This window comes from Apodemus sylvaticus, chromosome 2 (genome assembly GCF_947179515.1).
Source record: "Apodemus sylvaticus chromosome 2, mApoSyl1.1, whole genome shotgun sequence".
NCBI classification, from domain to species: Eukaryota; Metazoa; Chordata; class Mammalia; order Rodentia; family Muridae; genus Apodemus; species Apodemus sylvaticus.
Genome location: NC_067473.1, coordinates 56,511,549 through 56,530,419, shown reverse-complemented (window position 1 = coordinate 56,530,419; position 18,871 = coordinate 56,511,549). Strand labels below are relative to the sequence as shown.

At 47.0% G+C, this 18,871-nt stretch overlaps 1 protein-coding gene across 1 annotated transcript in view; it reads left to right on the top strand.

Annotated features, from left to right (window-relative positions):
- Nucleotides 1-18,871, top strand: part of Plxna4 (plexin A4) — a 440,362-nt gene that overhangs the window by 89,594 nt on the left and 331,897 nt on the right. The gene's annotated exons all lie outside the window — the stretch shown is intronic.

Genomic DNA, 18,871 nt, shown 5'->3' with positions numbered 1-18,871 from the left:
CACAGTGCTTCACTGTCCTGGGCCTGGTGTGCTGGGTAGACAGATTGGAGCTGAGGAGATACACTGCTGTTGAGGTGTCGGCAGTTGTGTGGCCTTTCTCTGCCTTCAATTGTAGGCTGTTGTGCGAATCAGGCTGCGTAAGTGGATGGATTCACCCTTCCATAGCACTGGCATGCACGTGAGAATTGTTAGTCCAACCTGGCTAGATGGTTCCAAATGGTGTATTCTATTCCGCTTGGCCTTGTGCCCCTAGGCAAGGGCTCTATTAGGTCTAGGTGGCTGGAGAAGGTGGACTGGAGGAGGGCTGTGCCTGTTCCTCTTGTTCCAGCACTTATGGGCTGGTGCATCCATCTGGAATTCATTCAGGGAACAGATGGAGCAATGTGCAGACCTGCTTGAGAGCTGCTAATGGGGCAAAGAGCCAGCCCACGAGAGAGGACACCATTGCTGAAGCAGAAGCAAAGAAGGGGCTTATGGATGGATGAAATCATATGGTCTGGAGAACTTGGCATGTGACCCTTGTCCTGGCACAATGGGCAACCTTGGCTCACTGGCATTATCAGATGTCTTTGCCCATTCAGAAATGTTCTCAGGGGGATTGGAAGTGGCTCTATTGTGTATATCTCTGATGGGGTTAAGTGTCTTCCTAACTCTGGAAGCCGGAGTCCTGCTTTCTGTTGGCTGGCTAATCCTTGCTCTTTACCTTGTCTTATTTAGGTTTCCCTTGGCAATTTCCAAACACTGTGCAATTCAGACTAAGTAAAATGATGAATGCTGAACCTTGATCCCCCCTTTTCCCATTGATTTATGTCTTGCTGTTAACTCTGAATGGTCATGAGTGAGAACAGAAAGCTGTGTCTATCCTACCATCTTATTACATAAGATCACAGCAATCACTTCCTTCCTGTGGACTTGATTTCCAAGCATATCCACATTGCAGTGTGGAGGGAGTGTGCGACAGGATCAGGAGTGAGTGGTGAGTGTAGAGGATAATTACTGAATACCTGGAAAAGAAACCAGGACCTGCTGGCAGAGTGCCATGGTACCCAGGACCTGCTGGCAGAGTGCTATGGTACCCAGGACCTGCTGGCAGAGTGCCATGGTACCCAGGACCTGCTGGCAGAGTGCTATGGTACCCAGGACCTGCTGGCAGAGTGCCATGGTACCCAGGACCTGCTGGTAGAGTGCCATGGTACCCAGGAGAAAGCATACATGGAGGACAGCGTGCTTAACCTCACACTCATTTCCATGTCCTGGGAGCGGGGCCACAGCTGAAAGAATTTTGTCTGCACATCCCCGAGAATTATATGTCCTGCCTCCCTGCCCTTCTCTTTGATGTGACTCCTTGGGATTTCTCTCCATGTACTGAACTGAGTTCTGTAGATGCCCAGAGAACGTGCAGCAAGGTGTTGGTCCTCAAACGGCCCCAGTGTCTAATTGCTGCCACCTGTCTGCTTCTTTCTCTCAGGCTCCCTCCTGACCCATGTCAATCATTCTGTCGTTGTGGGAGATGTGGCTAGTTTTTGGTTCTTTCAGACTGAGGCTTCAAGTTTTGAGTGGGCCAAAACTTGAGACCTCCAAACTTGCTGAATTCAGTGTGTCCAGTGGGCCTGGCTAAAACCAGGAAGAGAGGTCTGTAAGTTGTCCTGGAGTCAGAGACCCTGTGGGTCTGCTTGATGAAGAAGACTCCACTCTCACTATTACTCACTTTGCAGAAAAAGTACATAATGTTAAATCCCAGCGGCATGCTACTGTTTGGATCACCTGTGAGATGCTTGGCGTTACTGGGAGAAGGGGAAACCTTTGGGAGGTGGGACTGGTACAAGGCTTGACATCATAAGGTCTTATCCTTGAATAGGATGGTCCAATCTCATCCCTTCATTTTTTTCCCCTTCTCCTTTGCTCCCTGACTCATGTAAAAATTTCCCCCATTATACACTGTTACTATCATGTTGTATCAACTTGCCAATGGCCCGAAGTGATGAGGCCAAGTAAAATTAGACTGGAACCTTCTAAACTTTGAGTCCAAATCACCCTTTCTCTCTCAATAAGTTAATTGTCTTGGGTATTTTTGGATAGTGATAAGACACTGTCCAAAACAATCACCATACACAATTCATACAACCAAGTGTCTATTGACTGGCTACACTGGCTCCCACGAGGAGACTAAACACTATTGAGGGTAAGTACACAGGAACTTTAGGTTTCTTTAACACTTTTTACTGGTGAGCCCCATCTTAGTACAGCAGAGAATCGACTTTCTTCATCACCCTAAAACATTGTTATCCATGGAGTCTCAGACTGGCTTTTCAGACAGAATAACCTATGGATGAGGAGTAATTTTATGCCATTTCTCGAGCTGTTTAGATTATGTTGCCAGTGTCAGGGATGTGGAGAGTTCTTTGTGCATAATGGAACAGTTATTTGGGAAAAGACACTTTTTTTTTCTGACCTTGACCGCGCTGTAAATCTGAAATGGTTTAGAACAGTGCGGAAGCCTGTCCCCCTGCCACTAAGGCTCAGTGTCACAGAGCTCCCAGAGTGGGGGATGAGCAAATGCACAGAACCCACCTTCTGGGGCATGTGGGGGCAGAGCTATGCATAGACAACAGGCAACACCTAATGGGAGATTTGGAACATTCTCAGCCACGTGCAGGCCGGCGTTGCCCGGCTCCCCCTTGAATGCATTGGTGTAAGAACGGTCCAGCTTCAGCCACCTGGGATGTTAAATTTAACATCCACAGCAGTGGTGGGGCTGGTGAGGCGTACATATCTGAAGGCTAGGAGTAGAGGTGTCGCACGAGCTGACCCTTCTCTGGGGGGGTGGGAGTGGGGGAGCTCACCGTCCAGGCAGCCAAACTTTCTGCTCCACAGGTTCAGAGTGGCAGCCATTTAATAGCTTTGCGCAAGTCTGGCCTGCGCTTCTGCAGACTCAGCACAGCCTGCCCAGGGGACAGTCTGAGTTGGAAAAGGAAGGCAGGGCTGCCCTGCCGTTTGTTGTTTGAAATAATAAAAAACGAAAGTGGCCCATTTGTTTATTTTCCTAGACAATAGAGTTTCCCACAGCCAGTAGCTCAAGGTTACCACGCCCCTTTCCCTGCAATAACTCTGATTTGCTATTCCCAGAGGTTATCAGACCCACTGCCACCTTTCTGGGCAGAGACCCAGCCATAGCCGGCTGGAGGCTGCAGCTGAACTTTGCAGCAAGTTTTGTGAGCCGCTGAGCCTGGGGTGTAGGAATAATGACAATCATACAGCAGCCGTAATTACGGAGTTGGCGTCTTCCAGCCCTGTAATAATCTCCGGAGTGTACAAGGGCCTTTCAGAGTTCTTTGCAGTATGACAGGGGACTCGAAGTGGGCAAGGTGGGCGGGAAGGGCTTGGACGGTTGCTGAGAGTAAGGGAAGCTGGCTGTGGGCTTTAGGGACCCAGGAGCTGGACTCCAGCTATCCATAGGCTGCCCTGAGATTACCGACTTTTCATTTTGTTTGAAAGGTATGAGTTCCAATTATTTGCAGCCTTGCCTTTGATGACCATAATTTCGTTCCTTGAGTGCACATCACATGAAGTAAGGGGAAGGGAGGTGAGGAAAGTGCCAATTTGGTTGTCTTTTGTGTTTTCTGGTGTGTGTGTGTGTGTGTGCATTTGGCAGACATTCCTGTGGTGAACATAAAAGGCATGTTCTGTTAAAAAAAAATCTGGCATATAAATGCTGGAATCATCAGGAGGTGCCCAGGAACTCAGAGGAACCCACAGCCTGTTAAAATTTCATCTGCAGGCGAAATCCACGAAGCAAACACCATCTTGACTTGCTTTAGGTTGTCTGCGTGAAGGCTGGGGTATCTAGATTAAAAATCTGTCTGCTTAAATATCTCTGCGGCAACCCTTTCTGACTCTTTTTCTCTTTGCACCAAGCGATCATATTTTATAGCCGCTGATCAGCAGTGAATTACTGCCTGACAACAGGAGGAGAGACTGACGTTCATTGTGAACCACAACATCATAAACTTGTGCTGGAGGTGTGAGCCTGTCTTTCCCAAGTGCTTTCTGCAGTGTATACTGTTCTCAGCTGAGAGGTGGGGCGCCCGCCAGTGTTGGTTAATCAGAGCCCTGGCTCTTTCTGCTATGTGTCTGTATCCAAGTTTCCCACTGCTGTGATCACATACCTGCAAGAAGCAACTTGAGGGAGGGAAGATTTCATTTGGCTCATGGCTCAGGGGATACAGTCCACCCTGATTGGAAGGCATGGCAGTGGGCTGGCCCTGTCCATGGCAGCAGGTGACTGCTTCCTCACATCTCTTTGGAGCAGGATACATAGGAAGGGGACACTGAAGCCCGGAGGCTTCCTCTTCTTCCTTTTTATTCAGATGAGGACCCAGTCAGCACTCAGAATTAATATTAGCATCCTCCGTTAATCCTCCTTGGAGACGCAGAGGTGCATGTCACCAACATCCTAGGCATTTCTTAAGCCTATCAAGTTGACAATTAAAATGAGCTACATTGGAGCGGGTGGCAGGATGTGTATTTGAGGAGAGCATGCTCCAAGCCAGCCCAGCTGCCCAGAATGGGAGCTGAGTGTGTCCATGTGGAGTCAATATGAGTGCGAAGCCCACGGTGCAGCCTTCACTGCAGTGCCCCACAGATTGATTTCATCATCTTACCTTTCTGTTCTGGGTCTGTCTTAAACCAATTCGCTTCCATTCCCTGGGTCTACAGGGGTGAACCAGGCCCAGGTTGAGGAGGGTCATGGAGTCTCACACCAGGTGTGATTCAGAGCACGGCTTCTCATGATTTGAGCAAGTCAAGATGGTGTTTGCTTCGTGGATTTTGCCTGCAGGTGAAATTTTTAACAGGCTGAGGTTTCCTCTGAGTTCCTGGGGACCTCTTGATGGTTTCAGAACATGCCTTTTATGTTCACCAATGGAAAGTCTGTATGTGTGGAGGGATCAGAGAGCATGAACATAGACACGTGAGACACTCACAGACACATAGACAGACAGATAGACAGACAGACAGACAGACACACACACACACACAGCTGTATCATATCTGAGCCTCCAGCCCTGCTCTGCTACTCCCTAAATACATCTGGAAATTCTTTTCAAATTTGGGGCTCTGGAAATTAAAGTCTACTTTAATTAAAAATCCAGGGGTTTGGCAAGATGTCTCAGAGGGTAATGGTGCTGGCCACACATGCCTGATGTCCTGGGTTCAATCCCTAGGAACCCACATTAAGGAGGAGAGTACTAACTTCACAACATTGTCTTCTGACCTCCACACCTTAACCACGACACTTGCATGTGAACACACACACAGATATACACATACAAAGACATGCACACACATTCACATTATAATCAATAAAATGTAAAATGAACCCATGCTGTGGAGAACTGGGCAGATGAGTGGAAGTATCTGGAAATCTAGTTCAGGGTTGGGGCTCTGTGTGTTGAACAGAAGCAGAGCAGAAATCGTACTCTGCTGATCCAAGTTCGACCGTTCAGCTTGGCCTTGCTATGATCTTCTCCAACTTGAACTGCTACTGTGAATTTGCATTCGTTAGGAACAAGCAGGAAGGGAAAGAGTTTGAAAGGAGTAGTCCTGAGCCACTTCCTACGTGGAGAACAACCCTCCTGGAGGCCTGGTAACTGTGTCCACGGTTCTGTTTGGCCTGCCTTATCCTGGTCTTTGCTAGTGTTAAACCCTCATGAATTTTAACCTCATCTATGCTTTCTGAACAAGGCCTGAGGTTGAAGGTGCTGCAGCCCAGGATCCTCCACTGAGTATACCTAACAAGGGACAGAGGCCATTCTGTCACCAACCTCTGAGCCCTTAGCATCTCAAGCCCGGCTCTTCAGAATAATTTTGTCTTACTTTGACGTGTCTGCTTCTAGGCATTCCTCTCACATCATCTCCATCTCCTTTGATATGTCTTAAACTTTCTCTTCATGGTGTACCCAGTCAGTAAGGCGACTAGCCAAGCTAGTGAATGCCCTCTCTGATATACTTTATGTGCTTGATACCATGAAGTCCCAATTATTCTTTTATCATGAATATTTCTCCATGGTTTTTCTTTTCTTACCTTCTCTTACTTTTTATGACTTTGCCCATGGGCCCATCTACTTTCTTGGAAGGGATTGAACTCAATTGGTCATTTGGAAGTGACCAGAGCAAGTATAGCCTGTCTTTACTATGGTCTGTGCTACAGACTCCTTCAAGGCAGCTTGACAGCCTTGTCTAGATTTTGACACCTTCTCTCCTGGCTTCCTGCAAAAAACATACATTGGGATCCCCAGAATACAGTGCCTCGGGGGTACCTGTCACTCTCTTCCCCAGGGGATCAGTGTTAGGGTTCATGATTGAAAGACGGGGTTAGAAATGAGTTTTGTCAATTCAGAATGTATTGGTACACATGCCACTTATTTGAATTCCATGTGTGTCTATACATCAGTGTAGAAAGATCCTGACCATACATTCAAATGAAAAGACATTGAAATCGAAGAAAGTGCCACTGAACCACCCCAAATCACAGCACACATTCAGCCAACTGATACACAGATGTCAGGCACACTGGAGCAATTTATCTGGTGACACATGCAATTGAAGAAAAAAATTATGCTTTACAAGCATATATCATTAGAAGGGGGACTAGCAGCATATCAGGAGTCTGGCCATGTAACCAAGACAACAGAGATGGGAGAGGATGAGAGACAACGTGCAGAGGAAGACGCAAGAGGCAGAAGTCAAGAGAACCAGGCCCCCAGTTGCCATTGTCCCCTCACCTGCTGAGTTTTTTACTACCAGACTCTCAATTGAAAGAGAATAGTACCTAGGGGTTCAATCCAGTGCAGAGTTTCAGCAGGGATGGAACCAGGGAAGGGCTTCATCTCCAGAAACTGCTGTATTTGCTGGACTGAGTTGTCACCCACCTGCTATTGCTTTCATGGGGCCTCTGCTTAGCATCTCCTTGTTTTCCGGATGCGTCGTTACATGTGACCACCAGGCTTGCTTCTTGGTGGTGTCATGGTGCTTTTCCCTGGGAGCTTTGTTTTATTGTGAAAGCATTTACAATGACTTTTTAAGCACTCTCTCCCATATTAATCTCAAACTTTCTATCCCAGTCTGGAAGACAGACTCATATTGCTCACCTATAGCTGTGTAGAAATCTACCCCCAAACCCAGAGTCAAATGTAGAACATTTGTTACCCATACAGTTTTCAAGGATCAGGAAACTAGATAGAGCTTAGCTGAGTCCTCTGGGTTATGTCCGCTCTCAGGCTAAGGACTGTAGTCATCACATGACTCAAGGCCTGAAAGGCAGAAGATCCACTTCCAGGGCTGTTCAGATCCTCACTGGTGTTGGAGATGTCGGCTCTACTGTGTCCACTCATCTGTGAAAGCTTATACACTACTGAAGCAGAACAGCTTAGTTCTCCAGATCAAGAGGAGAGAGGAGGAAGGAGGGACAGAGTGAGGGTGAGAAAGAGAGACAGATGTAGAAATAGAGAGACAGAGAAAGAAAGGAGGGAGGGAGGGGATAGGGAGAGAGCGGGAGAGAGAGGGAGAGGAAGAGAGGGAGAGGGAGAGGGAGAGGGAGAGGGAGAGGGAGAGGGAGAGGGAGAGAGAACAATATCTCTTTGGAATCTGACTCAGAAATGACATCTTAAGTTGTCAGACATCCACTACTTGGGCTCACATCCAGGGAGAGGGGTTCTATTAGGGCGTGAGTATCAGGAGACAATGGGGATCCCCAAGGGTCCACTGTGGAGTCCACTTACCACACTAACACTGAGGTCTCAGCCACTGAGGGGACTGGAGCCAATACTTTGATTCTTCAAGCTAATTTTTAGTGAACAATGGTAGATGCAGGCTCAGCTTTGTCATCTGGATGCTGAAGTGTTGATGGCGCACACGTAGAGTCCGAGGATGAATGGCAGGGACTAGAGCAAGCGTGCCACACTTGGCTTGCAGGGGAGGGTAGGGGGCCCAAGCTCAGGGGAAGTTCCCCTAGGGGAGGGCAGCACTTTGGGAAGGACATGGCCAAGAGCTAGTCTTCAACAACTCTATTGGTCATGAAGATTTGACTAGGGCTTCTGGGTTCTAGTCAGGCGTGTGAGTGGCTGATGGGAAAGAGGGCAGACGGCACCTCCCAGGGACCAAGCGCCATCCATTTACCTGTTTTCCACCTATTTATTGTATGACCCTCAGCATTGCCTTTTTTGGATACAGAGTGTATGTAAGCTCCCTCTTGGTCATGTGGAAGGGACTAACTGTCTCTCCTGTGGTCATATGATTGTATCTAAAGCTTGCCCCTTGTCTGGCTTATATGGAAAGACCCTCAGCTTTGTTTGGAGTTGGCTCTGTTCTGGTTGGGTTCTTGGCTGTGGGATGAGTCTCACTCTAGGACCCTGGAGGAGGTAGACCTCCTGGCTGTTGTACCTGGTCCATATGTGCAGAGGCTTGCACTTTCTCTCTGTCCTGCTCTGACTTGGGCAGTTGTAACTGATTTTCCTGCCTCTAAATGCTTGCCTCTTTAATTCAACCTGTAAAGTGTGGCAGATGTATCCTCCTGAAGCAGACCATACCTCTCATTCTCAATGTTAAAACAACAAACTTCATCTCATCTACTGTCCCTGGCCTGAAGCCCTACAAATGGCCAGACCCAATGAAGAAAAATGTCCTGATTTGTGTTTTAGTGTGTCTCTGATGGACCTGCATTCTTTGAGTTCACAAGGGCCTTGGCCAAATGTCAATACTGAGGAAGAGTCTCTGTCCTGAGAAGCAGCTTCTTAGGCAGGGGATGAGGGGGCATTCACATCCCATTTCCTCTCTCCTTCCACTATGACTTCCTATTTGGGAGCTACTGTGCCCTAAGCTCAGACCTTCAGCAGGCTGTGGGAGGCTGTGGTATGCAGGCGAGGCTGTGGGAGGCTGCAAAAGGCTGTGGGAGGCTGGGGTGGGGTGGCTGTGGGAGGCTGGGGTGGGGTGGCTGTGGGAGGCTGGGGTGGGGTGGCTGTGGGAGGCTGGGGTGGGGTGGCTGTGGGAGGCTGGGGTGGGGTGGCTGTGGGAGGCTGGGGTGGACTGGAGGACGCTCTGGGAGGAGGCTTGGAGACAGGCACAGCTTTAAACAGGCAGCAAGCTCTGCTTCTCCTCTTACCACTGACCTTTGGCCTGAGATGTACTCAACCCTTGCTTGGTTTTTGCTTTCTTATTAAAACTCCCACTCAGCATTCCTATGAGCATGCTATGTGTGGCTCTTGCTTCTTTTGCCTGCAGCAGGCCCTCCAGGGTCTCTTGTCTTTGCTCCTTTGGACGATGGATGTTTCTACCTAGTCATGGCAGTGGTGCAGGGGTCTGATGCGCGTGACTGCGGGTCATTGTGAGCATCTCTCTGCATTTAGACAACCAGCTTTCTTGTTCTTTCTAAAGGCCCCACCTGATCTCTAATTTCTTAGTATTTCTCCACACCTCTCAGGCCTTCCCTACTCTCATCCTCTCAGTCCCACCATTCTGTAGCACTGTACTTTTAATGCATGGACGTCTACACATAGGCCTTATCTTCGACCATCTGTTGGGACTGATGTGGTATTATCAGTCTGAGGCAGCAGTGGATGCCCAAGGTCTTCACAGACTGTGTGCCTGGAGGGGATAATGTAAGTCGGTGGGAAGGAAAGAGGCTTCATTTAAGAAATGCATTTGCACAATCTGCTTAAAATGATCTATCTATCCTTCCACCCATCCATCCATCCATCCATCCACCCACATACCCACACGTCCTCCTGTCCGTCCATCTGTCTCTCCATCTATCACCTATCTATCTATCTATCTATCTATCTATCTATCTATCTATCTATCTGTCTGTCTGTCTGTCTGTCTGTCTGTCTGTCTGTCTGTCCGTCCGTCTATCTGCCCACCCGCCCATCCATCCATCCATCCATCCATCCATCCATCCATCCATCCATCCATCTATCTATCTATCTATCTATCTATCTATCTATCTATCTGCTTGTTTTTTATTTTGAGGTAAAGTTTCAAAATGACTCAAACTTACTATGTAGCTGAGGATGGCCTTGAACTTATGATCCTTTTGCTTCTACTTCCAAAGTGCTGGGATTACAGGCATGCATTATCGTGGCTGATTTATGCATTGCTGGGGACCCAGGGCTTTGTGATTGCTAGGTAAATATCCTACCAAGTAAATTACATACCCAAACCTACATAGTTATTTATGTAAATATTTTTAAAGTCAGCTGTATGGTTTTGGAGGCTGCAGAGGATCTGAAAGAGCATCACAGCTTCCCACAACCCACTCTCACCGTCCTCTCATGGAGGCTGTCAAGTGTTCTTCTTGATGGGCAAATAGGCTTTTAAAAAGTTGCTTATGATCATGATCATATTTAAATATGCCAGGTTAACATATATAGATGCATCTATTTACATACATATCCTTTTCAATACTGGATGTTGAATGCGGGACCTTGCACAGAGATAGGCAAGCCCTCTATCACTGAGCTATCTCTCCAGTCCAGAATATCTTATTTAGTGTTTATGATCCAATTGTTCTGGGGCTTTTCCTGGTCATACCTGATTTGGGAAAGGAAAAGATGTTTAAAAGCCCACTTAGATATTCAGAGTCCTTCTTAGATCCAGTGAGGCTTAATTGAGCAAGATAGGATAAACCGTGAGTGATTTGACCTTGCATACAAATGGCCCTCAGTACCCAGTTGGGTGGAGCCCCGTGACTTTCTGGGACACTGGACCCCACCTAGGATGGCCAGGGCTACCGTGGAAGGGATGTATGTTGCACTGTCATTGCTACCCTGCTTCAGCTATGCTCTGGTTTTTTTGTTTTTGTTTTTTTAACCTACTGAAGCTTATATGCTTTTGGGTGGGAGAATTTAGATTCATTGAAGGAAGCCTGTGAATACTTTTTAAAAATGAATAATCCATTTCTAGAATTAATAACCTTGTGATGAATCCATGTTATCAATTTGAATTTTTATTTAGTCACATCTTGATTACCGAGAAATTACAGGAAATAAGCTTCAACATTTGTAGCTGAGATTTCTTTTCTAAAAAGGAACGTGTTATCCAGCAAAATAAAATAAATTAAAAGGGCATGCTTACTTTCTTCAAATGGAAAACACGGCTCATTGATATAGTTGGTACTTCTTTCTTGTTACATTTAAGCACTTTCTTACATGAGAATACAGGGCCACCAGATTGCCTAAGGAGATATGGATCTGTAGATGTTGGAAATATATATTTGGAGACTGACTGTAAGTAGTTACTGTTTTCCAGTGCCTGTTTGTGCAGGTTTCTAAGGGCATATAGAGCTAGCTTAGGCTAAGTTAATTCAAGGTAACAAATGACTCCCAAATCTGTGTGACTTGCAACAACCAAGGTTATTCCCAATTCATGTTCATATGCACATAAGGTTAGTAGAATTATTATCATATTACATATAATATATATCATATTACATATTACATTATATAATTATCATATGCACATAAGGTTAGTAGAATTATTGTTCCACGTTGTTGGGCACAGATAATAAGACCCTGTGTGGGATCTGCAAATCACATGACATAGAGAGAAGACACAGAACATCATGTGGCTGTTATTGACTGGAGAGTTGCATGTCTTCTAGTTCACTGAGCATGCTAGAGTGAGGAGAGAAGGCTAACCCCACTATAGGAAGGGGCTTACTATGTCTGTGGGGTGGGGTCAGGGGAGAACAGGGAGTATTTTGTCAGCCCAGTTTGCTATAAGGCTTACCACCATGAGCATTAGCCTTCAGGCTGGGAATATCTCACTGGTCTGGGATGTGCCAGGTGTTTCTGGAGTTAAAGAACTCATGGTTAGAACTAGAGAAAAATGTTCCGGAGGGGAGCTTTTGGTCACTGTCTGCCATCAACTGGAGATATGTTGCAGATATTTTTATTAAACTGATTTCTCACAGCTTGTCTGCAATGTACTCCTTTGCCTTCTGAAACTGTACCAAAATCGTTCATTTTCTCCCCATTAGTCAGGCTCTAGATGTTCACATCTTCCCAAATTTAGTTTTCCTTGAGATGGCTGGCATGTTCCATCTAAAATGCAATGATTAGATTGTGCCCAGCAGATGTCTTTTGGATAACCAAATTATCCAAATTTATTGAATCATTTCTTTTACCTACAATTAAATAGAACTTCCCAAATTAATTTTTCCTAAGTAATGCAACTTGCAAAGATTCACTTTTTCTTTGAACTGCCTCTGTTGACTAGGATTTCTAGAAATTCACTCTGGCTACTCACAGGACATTACTCTCCATGTTTGTAGCCTGGGAATCCAAAGCTAGCAGTCGGTCAATACCTAGAACACAAGACTTTGATAGAATTGGAAACTTGAGTTGGGGAAGTCACCCTGAAAGATTGAGAAAAGTGGACTTTTAGTTCTTTTGTTCATTTCTTGGACTACCAGATTTTTGGCCAAAGTATTATTTACTTCGCATGGGATCGATGGTGTCCAAGGAAGCACCAGAACAGTGTCCTTTGGGACATCAGATACACATGCTCACCACTGAGCCAATGACAAGGACCACCGGTTCTCAGGAGCTGCTAACCTGCAGTTTTGCTAGGAGGCACCATCTGGTTCTCTTCAAATTCTTCCGCGGTTTCCGGTCAACATATGCGTGCTCGGACAGCTTCCTTATGTGTCATGCTGTATCCTTGCCCCTCTTTGAGGATTCATCCTCATAAATATGCACACGGACTTAACTCATACAGACCTACAGTCACCTGCCTAACCATGTGACCCACACATGCTCAGAATCTTGCACAGACCTCTCTCTGCCACTTAAGCCTGGGGCCCGATGCCCCTGGGCTCTATCCCCTCTTGGATACAGGCACCATTTCCCTTCTACTCCCTCTCTGAGAAATTAGCAGTCCACCACCTAATCAGTTTACCTCTGACTCAGCCGACTTTGGCCTAGGGATGATGACAGAGAGCAGCTATTTAGCTGCTGAATGCTCTGACAATAGCCCAGATGGACAGCATCTCTGACATCAGAGTGGTTTCTTCTTCCTCCGCGGTGGGGGAGGGGTGGTGAGTCTCCCACGTGGTCTTTTTCAAGTGTTTCCTGCATCTGCCTTTAATTTTCATGCCTTTCGCTTGCTGACCTTGCTTCCCAGCAGCCAGGCTAAGTGTGATTCCCATAATTAGCTTAGTGATAATTTAATCTCTGGGCTTTAAATTTGATTGTTTTTTGAGGGACTTGGGCCTGGGGATGGGGGAAGGAGACCTTTGGTTTTGAATGAACTCTTTCTCTGTCTAGAGGCAAAGGTGAAGGAAGTAGCTGGGTGGGTGGGCATGGGGTGGGATACAGTGACAGATGCTTGTGGCTCGTGGGTAGATTTTTAGTGGGGAAGCTCGGATAGAGTCCATTTCTCTCTCTTTCCTCTCCCCCCCCCTCTCAAAACCTCAAAATAGGAAAGCAGTGCATTCCTTGGGCAGTCTTAAATTGTTCTCCTAAGCCACAGAGAGATAAAGAAGAGCTGCTGAATACCACGCCACTGCCTCCGAATTTTAAGGCACTTAGCGCGCTCTCTAAGCATCTGTGTGGGTCTGGATCTGCAGCTGGCCATGCCTCTGAACTGTTTATGGTCAAACCTGGGTGCTGTGGAAATCGTGTGACAGCTGGGAAATCTCAACTTTGTTTGTGGCTACACTTCAGGTTTGAGACAAATTGATTACACACATGTCCCAACCTTTTCCTCTTGTATGATAAAGCCAGAGAATGTTATTGATTTAGCTTTTGTGTGCACACGTGTGTAGGTGCATCGTGTGTGTGTGTGTGTGTGTGTGTGTGTGAGTGTGTGTATGTGTGTGTATGGTGGGGAGTAGATGTGTGTATGTGCGTGTGTATCTGTCAAGGCCCATGGAGGATGTCAATTGTCTTGCTTTCTACTCCCCCTCCCCCACCCCCCTGGTGACCCCCCTCCCCCAACAGGATCTTTTTCTGGTGCTCCCTGGCCTTTTGGCCAAGCTAACTGGCATTTGGGCCCACAGATCATACAATAGCCACCATACTCAGTTTTTAACATAGGTGCTGGGGATCCGAACCCATGTCGTCTTGCTTGCATGCCATGCATTCTTCCCTAGTGTCCAGGCCCTGTAGAATGGTTTTTTTTTGTTTGTTTGTTTGTTTTTTTTTTTTGATGCAGCAGGAGACAAAATAAAAGAGGACAGCAAACCTCTCTGACTTTCTTTGTATGGTATAGCTCTAAGGAGCAACTCCAACCTTCATGGATATGAACAGCTGTGTGAACTTGGTAGGACAGCAGAGTGTAGGCAATCCTCAGAGGTCAGCATCTCCAGGGGACAATCATAAGCTCCAAATAGATGCCTTAACCAGCCCTTATGGGGCTGGGCGGGAGTGGGAGTGGCATGTGTGTGTATCCTAGGGAAGAAGAGGCCCTGTGACCCAGCTGAGCATCTCTGAGTCCCAGTGTCAGGGAGGCATTGTACCTGGAGTCACTGACCTGGGAGAAGACAGGCAGAGCTCAGGTAGCTGAGACTCTAGGCTCTTTCCTCCTCTTCCTGCAGCCTGGAAACAAGGCCCTAGATTTATGAGCTAATGTTTAATTAAGAGAATAGGGGGAAAATTATCTCATTTTGACTTTTAAGGGCAAATGTAGAAAGAACAATGCAAACTAATTTTATTTCTTCCCTCCCCCAAAGCCTTAAGATCCCAGCCGGTATGACCTTGACACAGTGCTGACTGTTTCCCCTCTTCTTTCCCCCTGTGCCTGGCCTGTGGGCCCCTCTGCTGGCTGAACTGTCTGCACCAGCCTTCACCCTGGCTCTGCATCTTGCCACGTTTCTTTGAAGCTTTGAGCTCTTCACCTGAAAAGGTGCTGCCCACCCTACTTTCACACCCGAGGCACTTTCCTCTCTTTTGTAACATTGCTTACCCTGCTCCCAGCAGGAGGGCTTAGAGTTTGGTGGTCACCCCAACTTCTCAGTGTGTTTTGATTTCTCTGACAGCCCTTCAGTTATGTGTCCTGGGTGATTCTCAGGGATGGCATTGATCAAACCTAAGGCCTTTGTTCTTGGGAATTGATTTCCTCTAATGTGACTGAAACTGACATGGGGGTGGCCCTGGTGTGTTCAGATGTAAGCATGGCCTTTCTTACGTGACAGTATTTATTTCCCATCGCTTCCTATCCCCTTTAATAGCATAATATGGATTGCACTTTAGGGTGGGGCCTCCCTTCTGGAAGGAGCTGTTTATTTTGTCCTTTTTAGCAAGAGTCAAGTCCATTCTCCTGAGTGACCTTCATGCTGTCCTTCATCGGAAAGGTTTGTGGTTGCAGGGGTAGGAGCCATTAACCTCACTCCAGCTGAAGAACCTTCCTGGCATCGTGTCCCAGTGGTTAGAACCCTTGTAAATGGTTTTATAGGATCAGCAGACCAAAACCCTAGTCATGAAATAAACTAAAAAAACCTTGGGGGAATTGATCAGCAAGTCACCAGCAGGGCAAACAAGAAATCCCAGCTCAGAGCCACAGAGAGGGATGCTTATATCAGTGGAAGAACTTAAAAGTTTGCACTTGTGACAAATTTCCATTTTTTATTTTTTTATGTAAAGGACAAGGGCGTTTGCCCCCTTTGTTGGGCTTGTATTATGGGCAAGAGACAGAGGCTATGGGCTCCGGCCACTTCTGCCTTCTGCCCACTGTTGTGTCTATAAATACTCCACCACACAATGTCCTGATAGGGTAGGGAGGGACTGGCTGGGACACGGGCCATATCTCTGCAGTGAGGATGCTTGGCATTGCTTGCTGTTCATCTAGATCTTAGGAGTGCTGATAATCTGTGGACTTGCTGTGAGCCTTCAGCTGGTCTGGAAGACCCTGGGAAGATCAGGGTATCCATGTCTCAGATCCTTCAGCCTGACACCTGCTGGCCACACTCTGGCCACTGCTCCTCATGGGCTTCCTGTCCCTCTAAGGGGACCTTTCTGCCTTCCACCTATGTTGTAGGGGTCAGTAGTGTCTGTCACTTCTCAGCTTGTCCAAGTGATGTTTCCCTGAGCACTCTGAGGCCCTGAGGCTGTTCTGCAAGATGAGATCATTGGTGCTAAATTTATCTCTGCTGACAGCCCGGAACTGGGTTCCAGGGCCCCTGGCTGGCTCTGGAGGTAGTCAGCTAGGAGGGGGATGGGTAAGTCTCTGGAATGATCTGCCCCAGCTTTTGCTGTGATCACTGTTGTCTGGTGAGAGGAGCTTTCTTTCTTCCTTAGACATTACTTTCTGCTGTCTTCTTATCCCACAGGGTTCTCTGTATCAAACATGTGCTTTTCTACCCACAGCAGATCATGGTAGCTTAGAGGGTCAGCCTGAAACTTAGGTAAGATGATAATTGAAAACAAAACAAAACAACAACAACAACAAAATAAAAAGTCCATGATGTGGGGGGAAGGTCAGGTTTGAGGAACCCTTTAGAGATGAGTGCTTCATGTTTGGAACAACTGACCAGGATAAACATTAAAACTAACAAGCAAGAGTCAGTGAGGAAAATATTTCTGAGCAAGGCAAGAGCTGGCTTTGTGCTTACAAAGACCTTTCTGTAGTCCAAGAAAAAGAAATGAGAATATGGGGAAAATTGTTAAAAGCAAGTATGAGGGAAGGGAAGGGAATTGGTGGGGGAAAGAAATGCCAGGTTGGCTCCAGACCTCTTGGGAGATAACAGAGTGGTTGAAAGCTAACTTCCTTGAGTTTTCTACTAAGTGCAGGTGCTGAGAAACCCATGCCCACACACGTGGCTTTGATGCTTGCCACATCAGACAAGGTTTGAAGCGCTGCAGGTATGTCCTGCTGGGTGGTTTAAGATGGCACAGTATGTTTAAGAGTCTGCAAAAATAAACAAGCAAGTAAATAACAAGGTAGGGAGTGCTGACCGAGGTGAGTGCACGTGCGTGCACACACACACACACACACACACACACACACACACACATTCTACTTTGCTCTTGTCTGAATGCAGTCATTGGGAACCTAATGTAGGAAGGGTAGTCGGGTGTGTGACTGGGATCAGAGGATGAGAGTTCTGCTCCTCCTGCCCCTCCCTCCATTTTGACAAATACTTTAGAGTCCCAGGAGTTGGTAACAAGAGCTGGTGGGTCCTTTAACAAACCAAAGCCCTAAGAACTCAGGACTCTGCCCCCTTCTGGGGTCTAAATGAAAGCTCATCCCTAGCAGTTCCAGGAGAGGCAGAGGAGCTTTCCTTCTGGGAAAACTCAGTCAGTAGCACCTTCAGGAGAGTCCAGGGACAAGGACCGGCCTTGGTATGGACCAGCAATATGTTAGGCTCCTACTGTTGTTAATATATTTCAAGGGCTTGCTGAGTTAAGGCAAACGTTATTGTCTTATTGCCTAGAGGTCAGAATGCCACACAGGAGTCACTGGGCTAAAACTAAAGTGCCAGCAGGACTTCGTTTCTATCTAGAGGCTCTTGAGGACAATCTGTTTCCTGGCCCATAACTGCTGCGAGAGGCCCTCACATTCCTTGGCCAGAGCTGTTTTGCTCCATCCCGAAAGCCAGCAACATTGCATCTCTCCTACTTTCTTCCATTGCCTTGTCTCCCAGGGACTACGGCCAGGATAAGGCCTTTCCTTTTATGCCCTGGTGTGATCTAAGCATGCCTATCATTTAGGGTACTATCTCCACCTTAAGGTCCTCATCCGTGTCACCTTCTAAGTCCCCTTTGATATGTCAGGTGACATACAGTCTGCGCAGATCAGAGAGACTGAGGGAATCAAAATTCTTCCCACCACAAGCAGAGGGTTCTATAAAATCCCTGAATTGCCAATGAGAGTGTGGGGTTGGACATCTTAGGGGATGGGCTTGAGGAACAGAGAGATATTGGACTAAGTTTTTACAGAGATTGAGGATCCTGCCAAATTTTCTGTGGTTCCCAAGTATAGAACTTGAGGTTCTCTGATGGAAGCTAGATGAGAGAGAGCTGGCCCAAGTTTCTGAGCCATGCAAGCCACCTTAGTTGGGTCATTAGCTCCATCTGAGGCTTTGAGTAAGAGGACTCAACCTCTGTCTCATCGACTGGACTTGAGATTTCACTGTATGTAGGACTGAAGGCTTTCTCTTGGTGTCAGGAGAGATTTCAGAATGAAAGCTTCTAGTATTCTCACTACTGTCTGGATTGCTTGTGGAGCAGCTTCTGAAGCTCTGTGGGGAGACCTGGGGAAGACAGTCTCAACATGCAAGGCTGGAGATGACTGCTGCAGATAGTGTCCCTGTCCTCAAAAGGAGACTCCACTGACCCTGGTCATTTACTGTCAAGGGAAACCTGATGTCTTGGCTCATGTTGGCCGACTTGGTTTTCATTTTCTTCCCCTCACTCACTGGTGCCACCGCTATCTTGTAGTAACATTTACCACTAAGCAAGACACGGCATTTTAGATCACCGCGGGTTTGGTTCTTGGGAGGCAGGCAGAGCAGGTGGAACGACTCATGCATCAAGACCCTGTGCAAGTATATTGGAACAAAGACGTTGAACCACTTTCTTATTGAAAGTATGCCCGCTGCCTGGCCCTCTGCCTTGTTACTGAGCCCTCTTTGGGGGATGGGTAAGTACCCCTGCCAAGTTGTACACGCAGACTTCAATCACTGGAGTGAAGACTAACTCTGTGCCACCAGGTAAACCTACCACCGAGGCTGGCTCTGCTACAAAGGCAGGGACCACTTTTAATCACTCAGGGCTGGAGAAGGGAAGAAGGGAGATGGAAAACAAAACCTGGATCCTATGCCATCAACTCTGTGTACACAAACAGCCTAAGGATTGCATGGCAGCCCTGTGAGGTGAGT